This window comes from Rhinoraja longicauda, chromosome 13 (genome assembly GCF_053455715.1).
Source record: "Rhinoraja longicauda isolate Sanriku21f chromosome 13, sRhiLon1.1, whole genome shotgun sequence".
Classification (NCBI taxonomy): domain Eukaryota; kingdom Metazoa; phylum Chordata; class Chondrichthyes; order Rajiformes; family Arhynchobatidae; genus Rhinoraja; species Rhinoraja longicauda.
This window is the reverse complement of record NC_135965.1, coordinates 43,743,677-43,755,929: the sequence shown is the minus strand read 5'-3', so window position 1 is coordinate 43,755,929 and position 12,253 is coordinate 43,743,677.

Here is a 12,253-nt window from a genome sequence, read left to right as displayed (position 1 = left end):
ATGATCAGCTCCTTGGTCTTGGAGGTGTTTAGGGACAGGTTGTTATCAGAGCACCAGTCCGCCAGGTTCTGCACCTCCGCTCTGTAGTTTGTTTCATCACCGTTGGTGATCAGCCCGATTATCGTTGCGTCGTCTGCAAACTTGGCAATGGTGTTGGTGTCGAATGCAGGAACACAGTCGTGTGTGAATAGGGAGTAGAGCATGGGGCTCAGAACACACCCCTGTGGTGTGCCGGTACTCAGGGTGATAGTGGAGGACAGGTGCGGGCCCAATCTCACTGCCTGCGGTCGCTCCATCAAGAATTCCATGATCCAGTCGCATAACGACAAGCTGAGGCCTAGCTGGTGGAGTTTGGTGATGAGCTTGGTGGGGAGACCCATGTTGAAGGCAGACATATAGTCAATGAATAGCATCCTCACGTACGTGCCCTGTGTCTCCAGGTGAGTCAGGACAGTGTGAAGAGCCAGAGAGATGGCGTCCTCTGTGGATCTGTTTGCCCTGTATGCAAATTGATGCGAGTCCAGTGAGGCAGGGATGCTGGATTTGATGTGTGAGAGGACCAGCCTTTCAAAGCACTTCATGATTATAGGAGTTAGGGCAACCGGACGGTAGTCGTTCAGGTTGGTGACTTTTGTTTTTTTCGGCACCGGCACTATGGTAGCCGACTTCAGGCACTTGGGGACCTTAGCCAGAGATAGTGACAGGTTAAAGATCCTGGTGAGTACCTCAGCCAGCCGTTCAGCACAGTCCCTAAGTACCCTTCCTTGAACTCCATCCGGGCCTGCAGCCTTGCGTGGGTTAACCCTTTGCACAGCGCGCTGTACTTCCTGTGTGCTCAATGTTGAGACCTGTCCCTTTGCCTAGGCTGGGGTTCTTCCACTCATGGTGGTGTTGCCAGTTTCGAAGCCTGCAAAGAAGGTGTTAAGCTCGTTGGTTAGTGTGACATCGCTGTGGGGGCAGGCAGGGCTGCTCTTGTAGCCAGTGATGTCCCTGACACCCTGCCACTTGCTTCTGGTGCCCGTGGTATTGAAGTGGTCTTCCACCCGTTGCCTGTGGGTGTCTTTGGCCCTTTTTATACCTTTGTTCAGGTTTGACCTGGCAACACTGTATGCTGAAGTGTCACCAGATTTAAAGGCATTGTTGCGTGCCCTCAACAGATTCTGTACCTCCTTGTTCATCCATGGTTTCCGGTTTGGGAACATCTTTGTTTCCTTGTCCACTGTGACATTCTCCACACAGCAGTTGATGTAGGAGAGCACAGTGGATGTGTACTCCTCCAAATCTACCTCTGAACCGCAGGTCGCCCGTTGTGCAAACAGGTCCCAGTCGGTGCGATCAAAGCAGTCCTGGAGTTGTAAGGTGACGTCCTTGGGCCATATTTTGACTCTCTTAATTGTAGGTTAAAAAATTATACTGTACAGTACCGACCTCTGTGCAATACTGATATATTAATTTATAATATTTATTTTTATAATACTATTCTGTGCAATATCTTATATTCTGACAATGACCTTCTGAGTGCAATATCTTATATTCTGATAAAGGTGCATACGTAGTCATACTGTGTATGCGTGTGTGAATCTGTGTGTATGTGTCATAGTGTGTGCCCGGGAGAGTATGAACTATTTTTATTGTTATTTCATTGTGATTTTCTGTCTTGTACATTTGAGCTCCGCTCAGGCAGTGCGCCTGAATTTCGTTGTACGCACCTCTACAATGACAATAAAGTAAAGTATTATTAAGTATTAAGAATTGTAAATTGTCCCCGGCGTGTGTGTCGGACGGTGCTGGTTTAACGGGGACCGCTGGTCGGCACGGACTCGATGGGCCGAAGAGCATGTAACCGTGCCGTATCTCTAAACTAAACTAAACAAATAGTCCACACTTCAGGTTTTCCACTGACTGCCATGGGAGAAGCTATGCCAGGAAAATGCGTTGTGACGTGGAAGATTTCTATTTTTAAAAAAGAGCAATGGTAGCAACTTTCCCAATTTCAGCAACGCTAGCCAACTCACGGCGTGAAACCCCTGCAGAAGTGTCACTCTTCCATTATTACCATGCCTCTGACATTTTGTGATGCAGCATAATTATGGGCCTGAAAATGATACCAACCGGTATTAACTTGGCATTCAATCCTGTTTATCTCAAAATCCCTGCCTTGTCCCTGCCCCCAAGCCATAAGCTTCGAGCATTCGAGGTCTTTGTTGCTTAAGATACAGAACTAATCCAGAAATGGAGCGGCACGGTGGCGCAGCGGTAGCGTTGCAACCATACAGTGCTTGCAGCGCCGGAGACCCGGGTTCGATCCCGACTCTGGGTGCTGTCAGTACGGAGTTTGTACGTTCTCCCCGTGACCTGCGTGGGTTTTCTCCGAGATCTTCGGTTTCCTCCCACACTTCAAAGACATACACGTTTGTAGGTTAATTGGCTTGGTATAAGTGTAAATTGTCCCTAGTGTGTGTAGGATAGTGTTAATGTGCGGGGATCACTGGTTGGCACGAACTCGGTGGGCCGAAGGGCCTGTTTTTGCACTGTATATCTAAACTAAACTGAACTGAACTAAACTCAGAAATTCATAAATAGGAATACGGGCTGATTCTGTGACGAGACGGCACAGTGACACAGCTGGTAGAACTGCTCCGTCACAGTGATCGAGACCAGGGCTCGAACCTAACCTCGGGTGCTGTCTGTGTGGAGTCTGCGTGCTCCCCCTGTGAACACATGGGTTTCCTCCGGTCACCAGTGGTGGCCTATTACCTGTCACGCTCTATCCTGCCTCTTGTCTTTTCCAGCTTTCTCCCCCTACAATCAGTCTAAACAAGGGTCTCGACCCGAAACGTCACTTATTCATGTTCTCCAGAGATGCTGCCTGACCTGCTGAGTTACTCCAGCACTTTGTGTCCTATTGTGGCCCTCAGGACACAAAATGCTGGAGTAACTGGAGAAAAGGAATTGGTGGCGTTTCGGGACAAGACCCTTCTTCAGAGTGAGTCAGGGGAGAGAGAAACTTGAGGTATGAGAGGGAATTAGAAGTCATAGAGTCATGCTGCTTAGAAACAGGCCCTTCGGCCCAACCTGTCCGCACCGGCCAACATGTTCCAGCTACACTAACATAGAAACATAGAACATAGAAACATAGAAAATAGGTGCAGGAGTAGGCCATTCGGCCCTTCGAGCCTGCACCGCCATTCAATATGATCATGGCTGATCATCCAACTCAGTATCCCGTACCTGCCTTCTCTCCATACCCCCTGATCCCTTTAGCCACTAGTCCCATCTGCCTGCGTTTGGCCCATATCCCTCCAAACCTGTCCTCTCCGTGTACTTGTCTAGCTGTTTCTTAAACGTTGGGATAGTCCCTGCCTCAACTACCTTGAGTCTTGTCAAACCTTTAATTTCCTGGTGACCGCTAATCAGCGTGGATGCGGTGGGCCGAAGGGCTTGTTTCTGCTGTATCTCAAAAGTCTAAAGTCTCAGCTAGAGCTTGCAAATTTTCAACATGTGCATTATTGAGTGTTGTTTGTTCATTTTGTCACTGTTTTGATAAAAAAAGATAAATTGTAACAGGAAGAGATTTCTTCTTTTTTTTAATGGTACATTGTAAAGTATGGCTGTGATCAATTAATATAACAGAGGGAACCTGGGGTATAATTTTGCATGATTCTATTGCTACCCGCCCATTGCTTTCTCTTTATTTTACAACCTACGGTAGTTTTGATTATGAATTTATAATCAGCGTCAACATTTAACCAATTCGATACTGCCTGCATTTTTGCTCCTTGTGAAAAACTTTACAATGGTACGTCTTATAAAATGTTAAACGGAATGCTATTAGTTTCAGAGTTTGGTTAAACAGTTCTCACTTTACCATCTTGTTCATTCAGTTTGTTAAAACTGAACAAAACAATGTACCACTGGTTTAAAAAAGAATGCTAGGTTTTTGGGGTGTTTCTTCCAAATGGTTGTAATCTGAACTTCACTGTGTCCCAGAAAAGCAACCACTGAAACAGTGCAGGCAAGCTGCTGCCAGAGATTGTCTTCAGACATTGCAAGTCTTTGTGATCTTCTTTAGCTGGTAGGCAATGCTGATTCATCGTCAGATACAGACCCCCTTTTTAAAGCATGTTTTGGTAACCGTAGATCTAAAACACATGAAGCAATTGATCTAACTTACGCCGACCCTTGGGAATTACTCACATTACCCGTGTTGTGCACTCAATCAGGTGCCTTTTGTGTTCACCAAAGCAGAAAAAAGCAAACTACCTCTTAATGTTTCACCCTGAAGAGCACGATTTAAGAGATTGCAACCCGAGACAGTCTTCACTTCACAGCCATTATGCATTTACAACCTTATTGTCCTGATTAATGTTGCAATTCACAAGTATTTTTGCACATAAAGTTATTAGTGAGCATCCATCAATGCTACTCAATATTTCGATTACAGGATGCAGTTTAACATTGTCCACTTTCATCTATGACTCAATGGTGCTTTATTGTCACGTGTGCACTGCACAGTGAAATTATTTTTGCATAGCTCACACATGCACAAGTGGCCATATTTTGGCACCACTTACAAAAACTCCAAAGTCCGGTCCATGCACTTGATGTTCTGGAGCGGATCCTGGTCCAGGTGAGCCCCAGGCTGCAGTCGGGCCTCCTCCATCGCCCTCTTCCGGCTCAGCCCATGAACCGACGTCCCTATCTTATAACTTTACATTGCAATAAGTATTATTGTAAATAGGAATGGCACAGTAGCGCAGCGGTAAAGTTGCTGCCTTACAGTGCCAGATATCCGAATTCGATCGGTGCTGTCTGTACGGAGTTTGTATGTTCTCCCTGTGACCACGTGCTCAGGTTTCCTCCCACACTCCAAAGATGTACAGGTTTGTAGATTAATTGGCTTTGGTAAAACAAATTGTAAACTGTCCCTGGTGTGTAGGATAGTGATAATGAAAGGGGATCACTGGTCGGTGCAGACCCGGTGGGCCGAAGGGCCTGTTTCGTGCTGTATAGCTAAAGTTTATATTAACAAAATGCTGGAGTAACTCAGCAGGTCAGGCAGCATCTCAGGAGAGAAGGAATGGGCGACTTTTCGGGTCAAGACCCTTCTTCAGACTGAAGAAGGGTCTCGACCAGAAACGTCGCCCATTCCTTCTCTTCTGAGATGCTGCCTGACCTGCTGAGTTACTTCAGACTGAAGAAGGGGCTCGACCCGAAACGTCACCCATTCCTTCTCTCCTGAGATGCTCCTGAGATGCTGCCTGACCTGCTGAGTTACTCCAGCATTTTGTGAATAAATACCTTCGATTTGTACCAGCATCTGCAGTTATTTTCTTACAAAGTTTATATTAAAGTCGTCTAATATCAGTAATAATGGAAATCCTGCCCTTTTAAAAATTGCAGAAGGTAGAAAAATCTAAAAGTATTGAACAGAAACATTAACTGCTTCTCTCTCAACAGAGGCTAAATATTTCCAGCATTTCTCTTTTGTTTTTATTTTTTATTTCCAAAATATGCAATCTTTTATTGTTTTTCAACGGCTGTGCTTTTCCTCAATGGTTTAACAGTAATTATAGGATTTCCTGTAACTGTAACCTATTTGCAAATATTATTGCACTGGTTTAGTTTAGAGTTACAGTGTCCCTTTGGCCCACTGAGTCCACACTGATTATCGATCACCCGCTAGTTCTATGTTATCCCAGATTCACATCCTACAGACTTGGAGCAATTTACAGAAGCTAATTAACCTACAAAGCTGCATGTCTTTGGAATGTGGAAGGAAACCGGAGCACCCGGAGAAAACCCACGCGGTCACTGGAAGAACGTACAAACTCTGTACAGAGAGCACCCGTGGTCAGGATCGAACCCAGGTCTCTGGCGCTGTAAGGCAGCAACTTTACCGCTGTGCCTCCCTAATCCAATATATTCAATATTCTGCTGCTTGATTTACAAAATATGTCCAGAGCTAGTTTTATAGCAGACAAAAAAAGATGGGCTCCCTGACTTGATTGTCATTATTATTAGCTGTGTTTAATTTTGTAAAGCAACAAATGTGAAATGGTTTCATCTAATTAAGAACAAGCAGAACCAGAGCAAAGAAAAAGATGAATAACGCTGGTGAAAATCATTTAACTCTATCTGGAAAAAACGCACCGAGGTGTACATTACCATGAGAACTCATCAAAATAAAGATTATTCAGCTGAACATGTGTGCTTATGAAATAATTATGAGTTTGCACAGCACTTTTCTTTAGTCGAGTGGAGATAAGTGTTGCTCTCATGGTTACATAAAAATTGTATAAATGAGTCAAAAGGAAGCTCAAGTGTTTTTGTACTCTCATCTCAAACTCTGCCATGTGTTTACCATTTTCCACTACTATTTATAGCTTGCATATTAATGGTTATGGACTGCTAGGCAGTGCAGCAGCACAGTGGTGTAATTGCTGTTTTATGCTACTTCAAACCAGACAATAACAAATCAGCAATCCATTTGACACCTGTCCTGAAAAGAAAATTGGATGGGATGAAAATCAGTGCACTGACCCATTATCACCCATTTCCGCGATGCTGCCAATTTCTCTCTCAGCTTGGCTAATTTTTGATGCAGTTTAAGTTGAGGTTGAAGATACAGCGTGGAAACAGGCCTTACAGCCCATCGAAGATAGACACAAAATGCTGGAGTAACTCAGCGGGGCAGGCAGCAACTGGAGTCTGAGGAAGGGTCTCGACCCGAAACGTCACCCATTTCTTCTCTCCGGAGATGTTTCCTGTCCCGCTGAGTTACTCCAGCATTTTGTGTCTATCTTCGATTTAAACCACCATCTGCAGTTCTTTCCCACACCTTCAGCCTAGCAATCACCCGTACTCTAGTTCTATCCTACACACTTTTAGGGACAATTTACATAAGCCAATTAACCTGCAAACCTGCACGTCTTTGGAATGTGGGAGAGAACCGAAGCATTTGAAGAAAACCTATGTGGTCACAGGGAGAACGTACGTACTCCGTACAGACAGCACCCTTCGTCAGGATTGAACTCATGTCTCTGGCGCTGTAAGGCAGCAACTCTACCACCGCGCCACCGTGCCACCCGCATCTGATCTGTATGTAAACAATACATTCCACTGTGCCTTGGTACACAAGTTCATAAGTTCATGTGATAGGAGAAGAATTAGGCCATTTGGCCCATCAAGTCTACTCCGCCATTCCATCATGGCTAATCTATCTCTCCCTAACCCCATTCTCCTGCCTTCTCCCCGTATCACCTGTACTAATCAAGAATCTATCTACCTCTGCCTTAAAAATATCCATTGACGATGCCTTAAAAATATCCACAGCCTTCTGTGGAGTGATAATACCCGTGATTGTACACATGATAATAAACAACCATTGAATGGAAAATCGATGGTCACATGAACTTGGCCAGCCGATGGACTTATTTGCATGCTGTATCTTACAGTCAATTCAATCAATATCCCTGATAGGATGGGGCCTGGATTGCCAAGGTGATTCTGCTGTTTACAGAGCAGTCTAGTTGATTAATAATGAAGGGGTTTAGAGACAGAGAAAACAAACAAAGGGATTTGAAAAAGCCATGAAATGCAGCTTAGAGCTGTTGCTGAGATCTGAAATCATAAAGCGAATGCTGGCAATGCACAGATCAGGCAGTAGCTTGGAGACAGAAAGGCTGAATTAATAGTTTTTTAGTTTTATTTTTGGAGATACAACACGGAAATAAGCCCTTAGGCCCACCGAGTCCGCGCCAACCAGTGATCCCCTTACACTAACGCTATCCTACACACACTCGGGACAATTTACAATTATACCAAGCCAATTAACCTACAAACCTGTACGTCCTTGGAGTGTGGGAGGAAACCAGAGCACCCGGTGGGCCGGTAAGCAGACTGGCTGAGTGAGGCAGTGCACTGTGTCGATGGTGGAGTAGGCCGCTGGAGGCCCTGCAGCAGCCTGGGGCTCGGGTGGATTGGGCGCCGCTCCAAGAGGCCGAGCACCTGGACTGCACGTGGCCTACAGCGGTGGTGGAGCAGCGGCGGAGGACACCACGGCTACGCGTGAACTTGATGAAACGACACCAAACATGGCGGCATCAGCATTATACACAAAATTAATTTCACCGTGTAATGTTTAATTGCACATGTGACAATAAACATCCATTAAACCATTGGACCATGCCCAACCTAGGCCTAATTCTCATATATCTCACTTTAAGGCCTGGAGTCTTGGCGACAGTGGATCACTGAGCAAGGGTCAGCCTGGTCTTTCGCAGCCTCACTCTATGCACAGACCCTGCATCAGTAGTCGCCGTTTTATAATCTATTTTCCCTTCTTTTATTTTGTCTCCTTCCACGGGGGAAGCAACCTCCAGCGTTCATTCCACCAGTGGCAGTGAGACCTCACACTAAAGGTCACCAGGTAACACGTCGGAAGAGAGAGCTCAGCTGAGTTGATGTTTTTTTTCTTCTTATCTCAGAGACAAATTCCATATTTACTTCTTCTACTCTTCCGATTTACAATCTTCAATCTATCTCGCATCACCTTGGTTAGCAGTGAACACAAATCAACTGGAACATCTCCACTATTAGATTGGTAAGTGGCATTGCAGTCCATGTTTTTACAAGGTCATATGGGGCAGTTGTGCACTTTGACGATTTCGAAGTAACACCAGCTTCATCCGAAAGCAGAAGATGGAGGAAAAGACAATCTTACCGTATGATTAAAGAATTAACTTCATTTGTTTAAATGCGTATTGCGATCTTAATTACAATTTTATTTTGAGAGATACAGCGTTGAAATAGGCCCTTCAGCCCATCGAGTCAGCACGACCAACGATCTCACATGAACCAGTTCCATCCTACACACCGGGAACAATCTACAGAAGCCAATTAACCTACAAACCAGCACTTCTTTACATACATAATTGTGCAAGTGATCCTGACTACAGGTGCACATTAGAAAGCATACTTTAGTTTAGTTTCATTTATAGATACAGCGCGGAAACAGGCCCATCGGCCCACCGAGTCTGTGCCAACCAGAAATCCCCGCACACTAATACTATCCTACACACACTAGGGTCAATTTACAATTCACAATTATACCAAGCCAATTAACCTACAAACCTGTACTTCTTTGGAGTGTGGGAGGAAACCGGAGATCCGTCAGTCAATAAAGGTCGGGAGTGCAGGAGCAAAGAAGACCGTTGGCTGAGAGAAAGTAAGTGTTAATTGCAGGTTAAAGTCTGTTTAAAAAGAGCGCCAAAAGGACGCTAGCAGGCAATCAGTGAAGCGCATACCTCCAAGCTCGTCAGAGGAAGGCAGGATAGAAGTGAGTACGTGGATTGGCTGATCAATTAAATTAGAAGTTCGGTAAAACCGATTAGGCAATTTAATGACTGATATAAACAAGGCTTGCACAAGGGGTGCAGCTCTGTCTGGCTGAGGTGAGGAGGTTACACTTGTTTTTAGACACTAAAGTAATGGCGGATAACCTGCCTTCTCACCATAATCCTTGACACCCGTTCTAATCAAGAATCTATCCATCTCTGCCTTAAAATATCCACTGACCTGGCCTCCACAGCCCTCTGTGGCAATGTTCCACAGAGTAACTACCCTCTGACTAAAGAAGTTCCTCCTTGCCTTTCTTGTTTTTGCAAAGCACGCAAAGTATTGCCACGTATCTGGTGTCGACAATGTTACAAAGTACTCCTTACAGTCCCGATTGTCCCTCTTTGTTCTCGGCGCCACCCCCACCTCACCCCCGCACCCCCATCACCCCTCCTCCCCGCTCACCCGGTGCAAAAGAACTTGCTCCGCACATCAGCTTTTAAACGTTGCCCGTCACATCTTAGTGGATGGACGACTTAGAGAGCAAATGGACATTCACCAAGTTAAAACTAAGATATCTAGGTAAATGTCAAAGCCTCAGAATACAAGGCGTAAGACTGCACAGAATTAAAGTAATTATATTGTTGTTCAATTCCATACTTAGGAGGTTGGAGACTGAAGTGAAGAAGTGAAAGAAGACGAACAAATTTGAGGTCCCGGAAAAACGTTATAATTTTATTAATTTACAATTGCTACCAAGGCCAATTAACGTTGAAACCTGCTCGTCTTTGGAATGTGGGAGGAAACCCGAGCACCCAGAGAAAACCCACAAGGTCACAGGGAGAACGTACAAACTCCATACACACAGTACCCATAGTCAGGATCGAACCAGGGTCTCTGGCGCTGTGAGGCTGCAACTCTACCGCTGTGCCAATGTGCCAACCCACAGAAATATCTCCCTCAAAATCGTTCTATTTATCTATTAGTCTTCATACAACCAGCAGAGCTACTGAATAATTAAAATAGCTTATATAATACTCTACCATTTCTATTGCTTCCCTCCCACACATTGTGGTCATAAACTAACTGGTGGATGCTGCTTTTATTGTTATTATTGTGGCTACTTTCCAAAGTACTAAAGTACATTATGTAGTTTAAAGCCTGTTAAAAAGTAAAAATGCGAGATTAATATGTAAAATTATATGTATTTGCAATTTAAATTGCAAGTCACCTTGAATTGAGAGTCGCATAAACTGCTTTAGTTTATGGAAAGGCATCAGCAAATGACGGTTCCAACAAATCTTTTTGAAAATTGTTTTCTTTCCCAAACCTTTTTGAAAATGCGGGCAAATTATGATTTTTTAGAAATTTATTATCTCGGCACTGAGATTTGCATTATAAAGCTAATGGAAGGAGTGCCATCTAATGGTCTACATGAGAATTGATTTAGTAATTTACTGAATTACTAAAGGGCGGCACAGCGGTAGAGTTGCTGCCTAACAACACCAGAGACCCGGGTTCAATCCTGACTATGGGTGATGTCTGTACGGAGTTTGTACGTTCTCCCCATGACTGCATGGGTTTCCTCCGGATGCTCCGGTTTCCTCCCACAAACCCACAAAGATGTGCAGGTTTGTAGGTTAATTGGCTTCTGTAACATGTCCCTAATGTGTAGGATAGAACTAATGTACATTAGTTCACCGATCGTTGGTCGGCGTGGACTGGGTGGGCAGAAGGGCCTGTTTCCACGCTGTATCTCTAAACTAAACTAATTTGAAAACTTGGGTAGGAAAAATGAAAGATTTTATGCATCTTCATGAATATATCTTTAAAAATCATTCAAGTAGCAATTATATATTGAAATCATAACAGTGATTGAGTTAACACTGTCTATGGGCAATTTAAGTTCTATTTTACTCAGGTCAAAGATCAAAGTTTTTAAATTGCAAACTCTTTTGCACATTTACAAATATATGCTGCATAATTACTTTAATACATCTCTGGAAATAACATTGACTGTCTTTCTTGGATAATTTATTACTTTTTATTGTAAAATGGTTCGATTACTGCCGAAAGAAATAAGGGAGGAATATTTCTTTGTACAATTGAATCTGCCATGCGGGCAGAAGGCATTTCTATCTATGGTCATGGAGAACAAGTAAAACTGCAGATGCTGGAATCTGAAACAAAATGAGTAATTGTGGAAGAATTCAGTTGTTCAGCGATTTCAGATTTCCAGCATCACTCTACCAATCATTCTCGTGAGAATGAGTCTGCTTTTCCCAATTGCAACTCCTCAGAAATGATTTTTTAAAATAGACACAAAGTGCTGGAGTAACTCAGCGGGTCAGTCAGTATCACTGAAGAACATGAATTGGTGACTTTTTTGGCTCAAGACCCTTTATCAGTCTAAAGAAGGGTCGCGGGCCGAAACGTGACATATTATTTTCCTCCAGAAATGCTGCCTGACCCACTGAGTTACTCCAGCATTTTGTGTCTCACTGCAGTTTCTTGTGTCCACTTCACCTCTCCATGTTCTCCAGAGATGCTGCCTGACACACTGAGTTACTGCAGCACATTGTCTTTTTTTGTAAACCAGCAACTGCAATTCCTTGTATCTCCACGGGAATTATTTGTTGCATCATCAACATCCCCTTTTAGGGGAAGGTTATAAATGCAACACACGTGCCCGGCCGTTGTAGAAGCATAAGGCTGCAAGTTGTGTAGAAAGAGCAACGGAGACATTTGTAATCCTCAAGTAAACTCTTCGGCAGAGAAACACCGAAACATAGAAAATGGGTGCAGGAGTAGGCCATTCGGCTCTTCAAGTCAGCACCGCCATTCAATATGATCATGGCTTATCATCCAAAATCATTCCCCATTCCTGTTTTCTCCCCGTATCTCTAAGAGCTGC